General features: G+C 49.3%; 1 protein-coding gene across 3 annotated transcripts in view; it reads right to left on the bottom strand.

The window, feature by feature from the left end:
• The window catches only part of LOC132402246 (pleckstrin homology domain-containing family G member 2-like), a 266,962-nt gene that overhangs the window by 193,456 nt on the left and 57,432 nt on the right, over positions 1-16,074 (bottom strand). The window contains exon 1 of one of the 3 annotated variants that reach the window (XM_059985017.1): positions 1,697-1,733. The exons of the other annotated variants lie outside the window; for them this stretch is intronic. The gene's annotated coding sequence lies outside the window, so the exon portion shown is untranslated. Of the gene's footprint in view, positions 1-1,696; positions 1,734-16,074 lie in introns of those variants that run through there. 3 annotated transcript variants of the gene reach the window in all.

The raw sequence follows: 16,074 nt of genomic DNA, 5'->3' as shown, positions 1-16,074 counted from the left end.
TCCCTGAACGGTAGTGAAGGAGGAGGTGTTGGGGCAGGTGTGGCGCTTGTTCCGCTTGCAAGGAGGGAGATCAGTGGGGAGGGACGAATGGACAAGGGAAAGCGGGAAGTGGGAGGGCAGAGAAAGACGTGGGATCCCATGGTGGATGGAGTGTGCAAAAGTGATGACAATTAACTTAAAACTTGAATTACAACTTGATGCTAAACACTAATCTTTGCCAACAATAAACGAGTCCGTTTTGAAAGCACAGATAGCAGGCAGACCACAGTGAGAGGAAACACGCTGACATTTACAGCAACGGCGGAATTTACGAGGCAACGTTCTGACTTGTCCGTGGTTCCTGCCAGTCTGTGGATGGCTGCAGCCAAGAGCAGGTAGCACAGACTTCCCAGTAACCGAGAGGAATTAGACCACACTCAACCTGAGGCTCTGACCAAATAGGGGGGGTGGGGGGAAGAGGGAGGGAAAAAGGGGGGAGGGAGAGCGAGGTGGGAGGAGAGGGGGGATTGGGGAGAGAGAGAGGGGGCGGTCGGGGCGAGGGGAGAGGGGTTGTGGGTAGGGCGGGGAGAGAGAGGAGAGAGAGAGGAGAGAGAGAGGGGGAGAGAGGGGGAGAGAGGGGGGGAGAGAGGGGGGAGAGAGGGAGGAGACGGGGGAGAGGGGGGGAGAGGGGGGGAGAGGGGGGAGAGGGGGGAGAGGGGTGGAGAGGGAGGAGAGGGGGGAGAGGGAGAGGGGGGAGAGGGGGGGAGGGGGGAGAGGGGGGGAGAGGGGGGGAGAGGGGGGAGAGGGGGAGAGGGGGGAGAGGGGGGAGAGGGGGGAGGGGGAGGGGAGAGGGGGGAGAGGGGGGAGAGGGGGGAGAGGGGGGAGAGGGGGAGAGGGAGGAGGGGGGGGAGGGGGAGAGGGAGGAGAGGGGGGGAGGGGGGGAGGGGGGAGGGGGGAGAGGGGGGGAGAGGGGTGGAGAGGGGGGGAGAGGGGTGGAGAGAGAGGGGGAGAGAGAGGGGGAGAGAGAGGGGGAGAGAGGGGGGAGAGAGGGGGGAGAGAGGGGGGAGAGAGGGGGGAGAGGGGGAGAGGGGGGGAGGGGGGAGAGGGGGAGAGGGGGGGAGGGGGGGAGGGGGGGAGGGGGGAGGGGGGAGAGAGGGGGGAGAGAGGGGGGAGAGAGGGGGAGAGAGGGGGAGAGAGGGGGGAGAGAGAGAAGGGAAGGCGGAAGGCTCAGGGGGAGGTCGCAGCAGGGTGTTCCTGTGGCGGTGGGTGGGGGGAGGTGCAGGCGGGTGGAAGTATGTGGGAGGGCAGGGAAAGGGGGACGGGGAGGAAGGAGAGGCAGGAGAAAAGCGGGGGGGGGGGGGAGGAGAAGGGTTCCGGAAGCAGTGGGGAAGTAGCGGGGGAAGGTGGGGCAGCAAAGAAATGGCCCTTCAAGCGCCCCCCCCCCCCCATCAATCTCCTGATTTAACCTTAACCTAACAACGGGACAATTCACAATGACCAATTAACCTACCTACCGGTAGGTCTTTGCACCATGGGGGGAAATCCACGCACGCGGTGACAGAGAGAACCTTGCTGACAGCACTGGAATTGAAGCCGGGTCACTGGTACTGTGAAGCTGTCCTAAGCACTACCTGCCATGCCATCCCACCCACACAGTGGGGGCAATTTGCCAACCAGCCCCTCACAGCCTTGGAAAACACCGGAGTCACAGAGATACCGTGCAAACTCCACACAGTCAGAGCCCGAGCTGTCCAGCTGAACGAGAGAGCCAGATTGAATGACTGGACTGTCTATTCTTGTTAAACACCATCTGCCCCGACCTCAGAATAAATTTCCCAACAAGTTAAAATCCCAGAGTTCAGCGGCTTAAGTACTTGGCAGCCGTCGAGTCAGCTTACCAAGAAATCACCCCAGCCTGAACCCAAAAGAAAACCCAGCTTCTGAAGCTTGGATGTGAAGTTGCGTTGGAAATTTCTCAATGTAAACCAGGAAGGAATCAGCTCAGATCCAGATGGTTGACGTAAAGAAATGAGTGGCAACGGCGAGGGCAGTCAAAGCTGACACCTCACCTAGTTAGAGGGCAAGTGGGGGATACAAGGCCCCTCTGTCCTACAGAGGCGTTGCTCGGGCCCTCTCTCCGAAACACTGGGAGGTGGAAGCCTCTTAAAAACGATCCCATGAACAACCCTCACTATATTTTTTCTCTTTTTGCGTTACTTAAAGAGTTTATTTTTCAGGCGAGAGTTCCAGGAACAGGGGGTGGCGCAGGTGCAGACACACACCCAGCCCTGAGGCACCAGGCAAGGTCATCTGATTCCAAACAATCGGTTTATTGATCAGTACAGAACGACTCTCTGGTGCTTCCCGCTCCCTCCCCTCTCCCTGTCCCCTTTCCCACTCTCAGCCCACAATAGAGACCCAGATCAGAGTCAGGTTTATCACCACTCACACGAGACATGACATCTGGGGTTTTTTTTGCAGCGGTACAGTGCAAAACATCACATTAGTAAGGTACTGTGCTATTTAGGTGTGCCTATGACATTTGCAAACTTCTATATATTTCTTACTGCAGGTTGTAGTTTTCAATTATTAAATGCTGCAACGCACCAATGCCACAAAACAACCAGTTTCATGACATACGCCTGTGATATTCAACCTGATTCTGAACTTGCAAACATCTGTGGCCTACAAAGACTCGGCAGATTCTGCTGTGAAAGCAACTTGGAGCTCGCTCTGTGTTCAGGACTGTCCCTGGGCCAATATGGTTCTGCGCCAAGTGTACCGTCAGGTCTAATCAAGGAGTGTGAAGGCCCCTCCCGCGGGCCTGGCCCTCGGCACTCGCAGCTGGGACCGAGCCGTCAGAGGGACATACGTTAACAACATTGGAGAACAGATAGGAGGAATTTCTTTAACCAGAGTGGTGTGAATCTATGGAATTCACCACCACAGGCAGCTGTGGAGGCCAAGTCATTGGGTATATTTAAAGCAGAGGTTAATAGGATGCTGATTAGTCAAAGATTATGGATAGAAGGCAGGAAAAATGGGGTTGAGAGATAATAAATCAGCCATGATGGAATGACAGAGCAGACTCGATGGGCCAAATGGCCAAATTCTGCTTCTCTGTCTTACGGTCTCACTTTGATGCTGAGGCATCTGAAGGGCTATTTTTCTTGAGTGAGATGTGAAGTCTATCAATGGCTCAATGGGCTGAATGGCCTAATTTTGCTATACCTTAAGGTCTTATTTAAAGGGCACCTGGACAGGTGTGTGGATAGGAATGGGTTACGGGGGTAGGGGACAAACGCAGGCAAATGGGACGGTCCTCTGTGGGCATCTGGTTAGCATGTACCAGATTTGACAAACGGCCTCTTTCCATGCTGTGTGACCCTAACATAAGGTAGTGGTCCCTTCGCCGAGCACCTTCACTCTGTTCCACTCCAAAAGGCAGGACTTCCCGCTGGCCACCCATTTCAACTTGACTTCACAGTCCCATTCCAACATGTCCGTCCATGGCTTCCTCCTCTGCCGTGACAAGGTCAAGTCGGAGAAGCAATGCCTCACATTCCATCTGGGTACCCTCCGACCTGATGGCATGAACATGCAATTTCTAGCTTGTTCCCACCCTACTAATTTCTCCCTTTTTGCATTCCCCAATCTAACTACCCTCCTCCTACCCTTTCTCCCATGGTCCACTCTCCTCTCCTATCCAATTCCTCCTCCTTCAGCCCTTTACCTCTTCCACCTCTCACCTCCCAGCATTCCCCTAAACGACTCACCTACCTTCCTCATCACCTGTTCTATCACCTGTCAACGTGTTCACCTCCCCCACCTTCTTAATCTGGCTTTCCCAAGGAAAGGTGTCAGCCTGAAACACCGACGATATCGATGCTGCCTGACTTGCCAAGTTCCTCCAGCATTTTGTGTGTGCTGCACAGTTCAAATGCCATATATAAATCAATGTCAGTAAACCCAAAGAATTGATGGTGGACTTCAGAAAGGATAAGACGAGGGAACACACACCAGACCTCATAGAGGGGTCAGAACTGGAAAGGGTGAGCAGTTTCAAGTACCTGGGTGTCAACAGTTCTGAGGATCTAACCTGGACCCAACGTCGCAAAGCAATTAGAAGACAGTGGCTGTATTTCATGAGGACTTTGAGGGGACTTGATATGTCAACTAAAGACACTCACAAACCTCTACATATGTACTGTAGAGAGCATCCTAACTAGCTGTGTCACCGTCTGGTATGTAGTGGCCACTGTACAGGATTGACATAAGCTGCAGAACGTTGTAGACTTAGCTACATTATGGGCACTAGCCTCCCCAGCATCCAGGACATCTTCAAAAAGGTGTCATCCACCATTAAGAACCCCCATCACCCAGGACATGCCCTCTTCTCATTGTTACCATCAGGGAGGAGGTACAGGAGCCTGAAGACACACACTCAAAGATTCAGGAACAGCTTCTTCCCCTCTGCCACCCAATCTCTGAGTGGACATTGAATCCATGAACACTACCTTACCACTTTTCTCCTTTTGCACTACTATTTAATTTAACTATTTAATGTACATATAGAGGAAACAGGAAAGCATAGGAGACTGGGGTATGAAATTTTATGTGTGTGTAAAATCATGCAGGCATAGATAAGGAGAATGCACAGCCTTTATTTTAGGGTTAGAGAATCAAGGACTAGAGGGCAAAGGTTTAAAGTGAGAGGGGAGAGATTTAATAATAACCTGGGGGAATACTTTCACCCAGGGAGTGGTCAGTGTATGGAATGAACTGTCGGAAGTAGTATTTGGGACAGGTACATTAACGATATCTAAATGACACCTGTACAGGTACACGAGTAGGAAAGGTTTAAAGGGACCACAGACATAGGGGTGGAATTAGTCCAGTCCACACATTGATAGTGCAACACCATTCAATCGTGGCTGATTTACTTTCCCTCGCAACTCAATTCCAGATATTTTTTTTTATGTGTATTGGAAGGTACTGCTGTCGCAAAACAACAAAATTCACAGCATATGCTAGTGACACTAAACCCAATTCAGTCTGACATTTGCGGGCTGCTCAGTAGAATCTGTGTTGATTTGATTTGACACAAATGACACATCTCACTGTATGCTTTGATGTACATCTGACAAATAAATTTAATCTCCTTCGTCCCTGCTTACGAACACGAGGAATGGCAGATACTGGAATCTGAACCAACTAAGGCTTTGAGCTGCTTCCACATCCACTCTTGAGTTTACTTGGTCCAATTCTGACACCTGCCTCCTCTTTCTCAATCTCTCCGTCTCCATCTCTACCGACATCTTTTATAAACCACTCTGTCTTCTGTAAAAATGCTATTCCCTTTTCTCACTTCCTCTATCTCCACATATCTGTTCCCAGGACGAGGCATTCCTTTCCAGGACAGACGTCCTCCTTCTTCAAAGAACTGGGTTTCCCTTCCTCTAACACCGACGCTAACCTCACCAGCACCTCCTCCATTTCCCGAGCTTCCGGCTCACCCTATCTTCCCAATGCCTTAACAGTGATAGGGTTCCTTCTGTCCTTACCTACCACCCCAAGAATCTCCACATCCAACACATGATCCTCCACAACATCCACCATCTCCAAAAGGATCTACCACACTTTCTGCAGGGATTGTTGCTTCTGTGATTCCCTTACCCGTCCCCACTAATCTCCCTCTCTGCACTTAACCCTGCAAGCTGTCAAAGTGCGACACCTGCCCACTCACCTCCTCCCTCATCTCCATTCAGGCCCTTCCAGGTGGGGCAACACTCCACCTGTGAATCTGCTTGTGTTGTCCATTGTGTCCGGTGCTCCCAGTGCAGCCTCCTCTACATTGGCGAGGCCCATCGTAAATCGGGAGACTGCTTCGTCGAGCACCTCCACACCATCTGCCACAAGTGGGAATTCCCAGCGGCCGAACATTTTAATTCCAATTCCCATTGTGGAGTGGTAGCCCATGGCCTCCTCTTGGGATGGAGGAGTGACACCTGATATTCCATCTGGGTGGCCTCCAGCCTGTTGGCTTCTCCTCCCAGTGAACAAATTCCCACCCCACTTCTCCTATTCCCCATTCTGACTTTTTACTTCTTCTCACCTGCCTGTTATTTCCCACTGTGCTCCTCCTCCTTCCCTTTCTCCAATGGTCCACTCTTAGAACCACAGAACATTACAGCACAGAAACAGGCCTTCTGGCCCTTCTTGGCTGTGTCGAACCATTTTTCTGCCTAGTCCCACTGACCTGCACCTGGCCCATGTCCCTCCATACACCCCTCATCCATGTACCTGTCCAAGTTTTTCTTAAATGTTAAAAGTGACCCTGCATTTACCACTTCATCTGGCAGCTCATTCCACACTCCCACCACTCTCTGTGTGAAGCCCCCCCCCCAATGTTCCCTTTAAACTTTTCCCCCTTCACCCTTAACCCATGTTCTCTGTGTTTTTTTTCTCCCCTAGCCTCAGTGGAAAAAGCCTGCTTGCATTCACTCATCTATACCCATCATAATTTTACACACCTCTATCAAGTCTCCCCTCGTTCTTCTACGCTCCAGGGAGCAAAGTCCTAACCTATTCAACCTTTCCCAGTAACTCAGTTTCTCAAGTCCCAGCAACATCCTTGTAAACCTTCCCTGCAATCTTTCTACCTTATTAATATCCATTCTGTAATTCTTCTCTCCTATCAGATTCCTTCTTCTCCAGACCTCCATCTCTCCCACCCTCTTGGCTTCACCTATCATCTTCCAGCTATCTTCCTTCCCCTCCCCTACCTTTTTATTCTGGCATCTTCCCCCTTCCTTTCCAGTCCTAAAGAAGGGTTTTGGCCCAAACATCAACTATTTATTCTTCTCCATAGATGCCGCCTGACCTGCTGAGTTCCTCCTGCATTGTGTGTGTGTGTGTGTGTGTGTGTGTGTGTCTGTGTGTGTGTGAGAGAGTGTGTGAGTGTGTGAGAGTGTGTGAGAGTGTGAGAGTGTGTGAGTGTGTGAGCGTGTGTGAGAGAGAGAGTGTGTGTGTGTGTGTGTGTGTGTGTGTGTGTGTGTGTGTGTGTGTGTGTGTGTGTGTGTGTGTGAGAGTGTGTGTGTGTGTGTGTGTGTGTGTGTGTGAGTGAGAGTCTGGGTGTGTGTGTGAGAGTGTGTGTGAGACTGTGTGTGAGAGTGTGAGTGTGAGTGTGAGTGTGTGTGTGTGTGTGCGTGTGCGTGTGAGAGTGTGTGTGTGTGTGTGCGTGTGCGTGTGAGAGTGTGTGAGTGTGTGTGTGCGTGTGCGTGTGAGTGTGTGTGTGCGTGTGCGTGTGAGTGTGTGTGTGCGTGTGTGTGTGTGTGTGTTGTTCTGGATCTCAGCTGGTCTGGAGGGAAATGAACAGTCAATGTTTAGGTCACTATTCTTCACTACCCTGAGGTCCAAACGAAGGGGCTCATTCCGAAATGTCAGCCGTCCACTTTCCTCCAAAGATGCTGATTGACCCGAACCCCAGCGAGCTTAGTCCCAGCCTTCTCATTCAGTCCTCCTAAGACCACCTTCAGCACAGGAATCAAACCGAGGGGACTGTCTCCGCTGGCAACACACCCCTCCTCCAAGTAAGCTGATCGAAGTTATAGTCTCACCAGTGCCCTGTAGGGAGACTTCCCTACGTTACAACATCCATTTCCAGCCTACTTGCGATACCTGCAGATCAACGTTCATGCCTTTGCGAGACACGAGTGTGGTACGCCACTCCCTTCAACTGGCAAATTCGTTTACTTGGAGCAAGGTTTCCCATTTCTGGGGTACATGGGCCCCTCGGTTATAGGTAAAGGTCCATGGAATAAGTAAAGGTTGGGAACCACTGATTTAGAGCTGCAGTAACATTGTAACCTTTAAGACTCAACAACCAATGCTCCCCAGTTACACGCACGTCACCAATTAACCTACTAACCCGTACATCTTTGGACTGTGGGAGGAAACACAGTCACAGGGAGAAGGTACAAACTCCTCACAGACAGCAGCGTGTTGCTGGTATTGTAAAGCATTGCACGAACCACTACGTTACCATGCCTCCCCCACGTTGGGCTATTCCAGAGTGAACACTAAGTCGGGAGTAGGGATTCCCAGCCGGGGCCCCACGAATGCTTTGATTAATGGGAAAGGGTCCGAGGTCACGTGTAGACCAAACGTGTGCCCTCAGTACACAGAGGATCCTCATCATCTACTCCACCTTGTTGTGGCCATGCGCTTTATCTCTAACTTTGATAATACATGTACTTTGAACTTTAGAATAAAATGGGATTAGAGTAGGATGTGTGTAAGTGGGAAGTCAGGACAAAGCCAATGGGCCGAAGGGCCTGGTTCAGGGCGTAGCTCAATGACACCATAACTCTAAATCGGGTCAAAGGTCAGGAATTTGTAGACAATGCATTCTGATGAAAAGATTGTCAATATTATATCAGCACACACGGTTTGGGTTGTACACTGCTCCAAACAACAACTTTTGGATATGAAAGGGCCAGGAATTTGTCGGAGGGCTTATGTGCCACATTACAACCGAAGGCCGTTTCAACTCCTAAAGAAAGGGTTGAACTTAGGCTTGTACTAATGCATGCAGTGTTCGAGAAAGATCCAGCCCAAGTCATTCAGACAAAAGATAAAACGTGCCTGTGAAGATCAGGAGAAAATATCACCACTGTCATTGGCCAAATGAAAGGCGGTGACAAATCAGCAAATAGGAGGGAGATTGAAAATCAGGCCGAGTGGTGTCATAACAATAACCTCTCGCTCAGTGTCAGCAAAAAGAAGGAGCTGATTATTGACTTCAGGACAAGGAAACCAGAGATTTGCGAGCCAGTCCTCATCGCAGGATGAGAAGTAGAGAGGGTCAGCAACTTTAAATTACTCAGCGTTAATGTTTCAGAGGACCTGTCCTGCTCCCAGCATGCAATTACCAAGAAAGCATAGCCACGCCTCTACCTCCTTAGGAGTTTGAGATTCGGCGTGACACCTAAAACTTTGACAAACTTCTATAGGAGTATAGTGGAGAGTGGACTGACTGGCTGCATCATGGCCTGGTATGGAAACACCAATGCCCTTGAATGGAAAATCCTACAATAAGTAGTGGGTTCAACCCAGTCATTCATGGGTAAAGCCCTCCCAACCATTGAGTACATCTACACAGAGACCTGTCGCAGGAAAGCAGCACCCATCATCAGGAACCCTCACCACCCAGGACACTGCTGCCATCAGGAAGGTAGGGCAGCTTCGGGACTCACACCACCAGGTTCGGGAACAGTTATTACACCACAGCCATCAGGCTCCTGAACCAGTGTGGATAACTTCACTCACCACAATGAGCCTCAGGTCACACACCACCAGGTTCAGGAACAGTTATTACCCCACAACCATCAGGCTCCTGAACCAGTGTGGATAACTTCACTCACCACAATGAGCCTCAGGTCCCACACCACCAGGTTCGGGAACAGTTATTACCCCACAACCATCAAGCTCCTGAACCAGTGTGGATAACTTCACTCACCACAATGAGCCTCAGGTCACACACCACCAGGTTCAGGAACAGTTATTACCCCACAACCATCAGGCTCCTGAACCAGTGTGGATAACTTCACTCACCACAATGAGCCTCAGGTCCCACACCACCAGGTTCAGGAACAGTTATTACCCCACAACCATCAGGCTCCTGAACCAGTGTGGATAACTTCACTCACCACAATGAGCCTCAGGTCCCACACCACCAGGTTCGGGAACAGTTATTACCCCACAACCATCAGGCTCCTGAACCAGTGTGGATAACGTCACTCACCACAATGAGCCTCAGGTCCCACACCACCAGGTTCAGGAACAGTTATTACCCCACAGCCATCAGGCTCTTGAACCAGTGCGGATAACTTCACTCACCACAATGAGCCTCAGGTCCCACACGACCAGGTTCAGGAACTGTTATTACCCCACAACCATCAGGCTCTTGAACCAGTGTGGATAACTTCACACACCACAATGAGCCTCAGGTCCCACACTACCAGGTTCAGGAACAGTTCCTACCCCTCAACCATCAGGCTCTTGAACCAAAGGGGATAGCTTCACTTGCCCCATCATTGAAATGTTCCCACAACCTATTGACTCATTTTCAAGGACTCTTCACCTCACGTTCTTGATATTTATTCCTTATTTATTTCTTCTTGTATTTGCAGAATTTGTCGTCTTCTACACTCAGGGTGGTGCAATCTTTCATTGATTCTATTATGGTTATTATTCTATAAATGTATTGACTATGACCACAACAAAATGAACCTCAGGGTTGCATTTGGTGACACATACAGTACGTACTTTGATAATAAATTTCCTTTGAGCTCAGGTGTTCAAGGACGTTAGAATTTCCTTCCTCACCGGGGGGGGGAGGGGTGGGGGTGTTGGTGCTGGGGAAATTCTGGAACCCTTTCCTCATTTCCCCCCTGGCAAATTTTTCTACAGGAGTGGTTTGCCATTGCCACTTTCTGGGCAGTGTCTTTACAAGACGGGTGCTGCTTGACTTCTGTAGTCACATAACCAGGACTTATGTTATGCACCAGTTGCCCCCACAGCTTCACATGACCCTGATCGGGTGGGGATGGGGGCTAGGCAGGTGCAACACCTTGCCCAAGGGTGACCTGTAGACTAGCGGAGGCAAGGAGTGCCTTACGCTTCCTTGGGTAGAGAGGCATGTGAATAAGTGTGAGGTTATCCACTTTGGGAGTAACAACAGGAAGGCAGATTATTATCTGAACTGCGTAGAGTTAGGTAAGGGAGAAATACAAAGAGATCTCGGAGTCCTTGTTCATCAGTCACTGAAGGTAAATGAGCAGGTGCAGCAGGCAGTGAAGAAGACTAATGGAATGTTGGCCTTTATTACAAAGGGAATTGAGTACAAGAGCAAGGAAATCCTCTTGCATTTGTACAGGGCCCTGGTGAGACCACACCTGGAGTATTGTGTACAGTTTTGGTCTCCAGGGTTAAGGAAGGACATCCTGGCTGTAGAGGAAGTGCAGCGTAGATTCACGAGGTTAATTCCTGGGATGTCAGGACTGTCTTACACAAAGAAGTTAGAGAGACTGGGCTTGTACACGCTGAAATTAAGGAGATTGAGAGGGGATCTGATTGCAACATATAAGATTATTAAGGGATTGGACAAGATAGAGGCAGGAAATATGTTCCAGATGCTGGGAGAGTCCAGTACCAGAGGGCATGGTTTGAGAATAAGGGGTAGGTCATTTAGGACAGAGTTAAGGAAAAACTTCTTCTCCCAGAGAGTTGTGGGTGTCTGGAATGCACTGCCTCGGAAGGCAGTGGAAGCCAATTCTCTGGATGCTTTCAAGAAGGAGCTAGATAGGTATCTATGGATAGGGGAACAAGGCAGGAACCGGGTATTGATAGTAGATGATCAGCCATGATCTCAGAATGGCGGTGCAGGCTCGAAGGGCCGAATGGTCGACTTCTGCACCTATTGTCTATTGCATCTCCACTCCACTACCTGGGGCGACTGGTATTCACTGGTTCCATTTGGTATCAGAGAATATATACAGTGTACAACCTGAAATCCTTGTTCTTCGCTGACATCCACAAAAGCAGAAGGGTGAGTGACAGTAGAAACACGAACCCCAAAGCCCCCTTCTCCCCTCCCACCACCCAAGCAATAGCGAAGCCCCCATGATCTGCAGTACAATAAAAACTCATCGTTCACTCGACAATTCCACATTCCACAGGCTCCCTCTCTCCCTAAGAAAGGGGCAGAGAGGTGTCCCACAGCCAGAGGGGAGATTAACAAGACATTGCAATTCTCTCGGAAAGAACGTTTTTTGGGGACACCAAGGTGCACCGAATTACAAAAAGAATTCTTCACGAAACCCTGCCATTCCCTGCTATCTGTGTCTCCATCCTCGGATCAAGGCAGCAAGAGCCAAAGAAATCTTCCCCAGACTGCAAAGAGCAAACAAGCTGCTGGAATGCTGGAGCCTATCCGATCTCTAATCCACTCCTCGCTGCTTTGCCGTGGAAATTCTTTCCACTTCCGATTAAAATTGCACTGAAACCCACAACCAAGTTCACTGGGAGGCAGCTGAAACTGTGTGAACTTACAGGGGGCTGGATGGATTTCAATTGCCAAGAGGTGATTGGTTAACCAGATAACTCCTGTCAACTGCAGTTAACAGCAAGATTTATTAGGAACAATATGTAACTGGTAAATTGCGGTAGGAATTCATCAAAATAATCCCACTGAGCATCAAGGCTCCAGGCCCGGTTATTAGGAGAATTTTATCCTGATTTCCCTTGCCAAAGTCATAAGCACCTCTTTAGTAGCCTCCTGCCAGAAGGCTCCCCTCACAGACGGTCGTGGATCACTGGAATTCACCGCCAGCAAGGGAGGCAGGATTCAGAAATAGGACCAGGTTTAATATCACTGGACAATGTCATCAAACTTGTTGTTCTGTGGGAGCAGTACAATGCAATACATAATAATAAAAAACGTAAATTATGGTTAAAATATTTTTTTTTTAATTGCTGGGCTAGAGGGCTGGAGGAATAAGGAAAGGCTGAACAGGTTAGGACTTTATTCCTTGGAATGTAGAAGATTTGATAGAGGTATACAAAATTATGAGGGGTATATTTTGGGTAAATGCAAACCGGCTTTTTCCACTGAGGTTCGGTGGTGCTACAGCCAGAGGTCATAGGTTAAATGTGAAAAGTGAAAAGTTTAAGGGGAACATCAGGGGAAACTTCTTCAGAGGGTGGTGAGAGTGTGTGGAATGATCTGCCAGCCGAAGTGCAGGATGCAAGCTCAATTTCAACGAGGTTAGAGAAGTTTGGATCGGTACCCAGATGGTAGGGGCATGGAGGGCTGTGGTCCCGTTGCAGGTCGATGGGAGTAGGCAGCTTAAATGGTTCAGCATGGACTAGATGGGCCAAAGGGCCTGTTTCTGTGCTGTACTCTGTGACTCTATGACTCTCTGACTCTCTAAATGAGTAGTGCAACAGAAGCAGGGAGGTAGTGATCACGGGTTCAATGTCCATTCAGAAACCAGCTGTTGCACCTTCCAGATACAGGTGTATTATTCTTACAATCAATTGAAACACCTTGACTGCAAACAGAGATCTCCATTTAACTAATTATGTGACTTCTGAAAGCAATTGGCTGCACCAGTGATGATTTGGTGTGTCATATTAAGGGGGGGGGGGGTAATACTTAAGCAATCAATTACTTTGTGTTTTATATTTATAACTAATTTAGATCACTTTGTAGAGATCTGTTTTCACCTTGACATGAAAGTGTCTTTTACTGTTGATCAGTGTCAGAAAATCAAATTAAATCCACTGTGATTCAATGTTGTAAAACAATAAAATATGAACACTTCCAAAGGGGTGGGGGTGAATACTTCTTACTTCTACAGCTGCACTATGGAGAACATTGGGGTGGGGGTGAATACTTCTTACTTCTACAGCTGCACTATGGAGAACATTGGGGTGGGGGTGAATACTTCTTACTTCTACAGCTGCACTATGGAGAACATTGGGGTGGGGGTGAATACTTCTTACTTCTACAGCTGCACTATGGAGAACATTGGGGTGGGGGTGAATACTTCTTACTTCTACAGCTGCACTATGGAGAACATTGGGGTGGGGGTGAATACTTCTTACTTCTACAGCTGCACTATGGAGAACATTGGGGTGGGGGTGAATACTTCTTACTTCTACAGCTGCACTATGGAGAACATTGGGGTGGGGGTGAATACTTCTTACTTCTACAGCTGCACTATGGAGAACATTGGGGTGGGGGTGAATACTTCTTACTTCTACAGCTGCACTATGGAGAACATTGGGGTGGGGGTGAATACTTCTTACTTCTACAGCTGCACTATGGAGAACATTGGGGTGGGGGTGAATACTTCTTACTTCTACAGCTGCACTATGGAGAACATTGGGGTGGGGGTGAATACTTCTTACTTCTACAGCTGCACTATGGAGAACATTGGGGTGGGGGTGAATACTTCTTACTTCTACAGCTGCACTATGGAGAACATTGGGGTGGGGGTGAATACTTCTTACTTCTACAGCTGCACTATGGAGAACATTTGGACTGACTGCGTCACTGTCGGGTACGGAGGCACGTTCGCAATTGGCCGCAGACTCTGCCACCTCCATTGCGGGCACAACCCTCCGCACCATTGAGGACATCCTCTAGAGGCAGTGCCTCGAGATGGCAGCAACCATAAGCAAGGAGCCTCACTGTCTGCTTCTTGCTATTCCTGTCAGGAGGGAGATGCAGGAGCCAAGAGACACATCAAATAACTCAGGAACAGCTTCTTTCCTGCTACCAGCAGATTTCCAAATGGTCCGCGAGTCGATGAGCACAGCCTCGTTATTCCTTTTGTTACACTAATTATTTAGTTTGTAATTTATAGCAATTTAAAGATCCCGGAAAACAAATTTCACATTTCAAAACAGATACAATAAACTTCAATATAATCACAACAGAACCTGCTAAACTCCACAGAGTGCAGATCCAATCTGATATGTCTCTGGCAACAGGACAATCCTCTCATTCCAGGAATTATCCTGCTGACAACACACACAGAATGCTGGTGGAACACAGTAGGCCAGGCAGCATCTATAAGGACAAGCACCGTCAGGACTAACGTTAGTCCTGACGAAGGGTCTCGGCCCGAAACGTCGACAGTGCTTCTCCTTATAGATGCTGCCTGGCCTGCAGCGTTCCACCAGCATTTTGTGTGTGTTGCTTGAATTTCCAGCATCTGCAGATTTCCTCGTGATTATCCTGCTGAATCTCTTTTGGACTGGCTCCAATACCAGTGTGTTCTTTCCCAAATAACAAATGTGATCAGGTCGATAAGGGGCTAAGAAGGCTCACGGAATGCTTGCTCTTATTAGTCCAGGCACTGAGTTCAAAAGTCGAGAGGTTATGTTGCAGCTTTATTAAACTCTGATTAATCCACATCTGGAGTATTGCACACAGTTCTGGCCTTAGGAAGGACGTTGAGGTTTTGGAGAGGGTGCAGAAGAGGTTGACCAGGATGAGGGTTTAGAGGGCACGTGCTGTCACGAGAGGCTGGATAAACTTGGGTTGTTTTCTCTGGAGCGGCAGAGGCTGAGGGGGGATCTGATAGTGCATTGAAGGTGAGAGGGGTAAGTTCATGGGGGATGTGAGGGGTAAGTTTTTCACTCAGAGAGTGGTGGGTGCCTGGAAAGCACTGCCTGGTTTGGTGGTAGAGGCAAATACATTAGAGGCTTTTAAGAGACGTCTGGATAGGCACAGGGATGTGAGGAAGATGGAGGGATATGGACATGGTGTAGGGAGGAGGGTTTAGTGTTTGGGTGTTTTTGATTTGCTTTTTAGCTGGTACAGCACAACATTGTGGGCTGAATGGCCTGTTCCTGTGCTGTATGAAAACAACCCCGTGCACAGTTCTCCAGGTGTGGGCTCACCAACACTCTGCAGAGCAGGAGCGACTTTTCCCTGTTTCTAGCGTGCCGCACTTCCGCGAAAATAGCTTTGACATATACAGGGGAAGAGGGCTAGCATGGATCCTCCAATGATAGGGCAGGCTTGAGGGGCCGAATGGCTAACTCCCACTGTCAAACATTTGTTGTCAAGCAAACACATTTCTCTCATGGAAGAAAATGGCCTTCACTTCTTGTTGGGACAGACTCCTAAGGAAAGCACATCACCCAGTATTAAAGGCCACCATCTCCCTCTGCTCCACTCCCAGAGCAACCACACATTTCCTCCAGCGGAGTGAACACAACTGCTCTCAGTACTCCAGCACCAGCTGCACAGAGTCAATGAGTTTAGTGTGAGGGTGAGGGTTGGTGGTCAATGGATGGGTTTAGTGTAGCGGTCAATGGATTTAGACTGACGACCGATGGCGTTTGGGGTGAGGGTGAGGGTAAGGGCTGATGGAAGAGGATGAGGGTGAGGGCTGATGGAGGAGGGTGAAGGTGAGGGCTGATGGGGAGGGTGAAGCTGAGGGCTGATGGGGAGGGTGAAGGTGAGGGCTGATGGGGAGGGTGAAGCTGAGGGCTGATGGGGAGGGTGAAGGTGAG

The sequence above is a fragment of the Hypanus sabinus genome, chromosome 11 (genome assembly GCF_030144855.1).
Source record: "Hypanus sabinus isolate sHypSab1 chromosome 11, sHypSab1.hap1, whole genome shotgun sequence".
NCBI lineage: Eukaryota > Metazoa > Chordata > Chondrichthyes > Myliobatiformes > Dasyatidae > Hypanus > Hypanus sabinus.
Note: the sequence above shows the minus strand (reverse complement) of the source record. Positions and strands in the feature narration are given on the sequence as shown.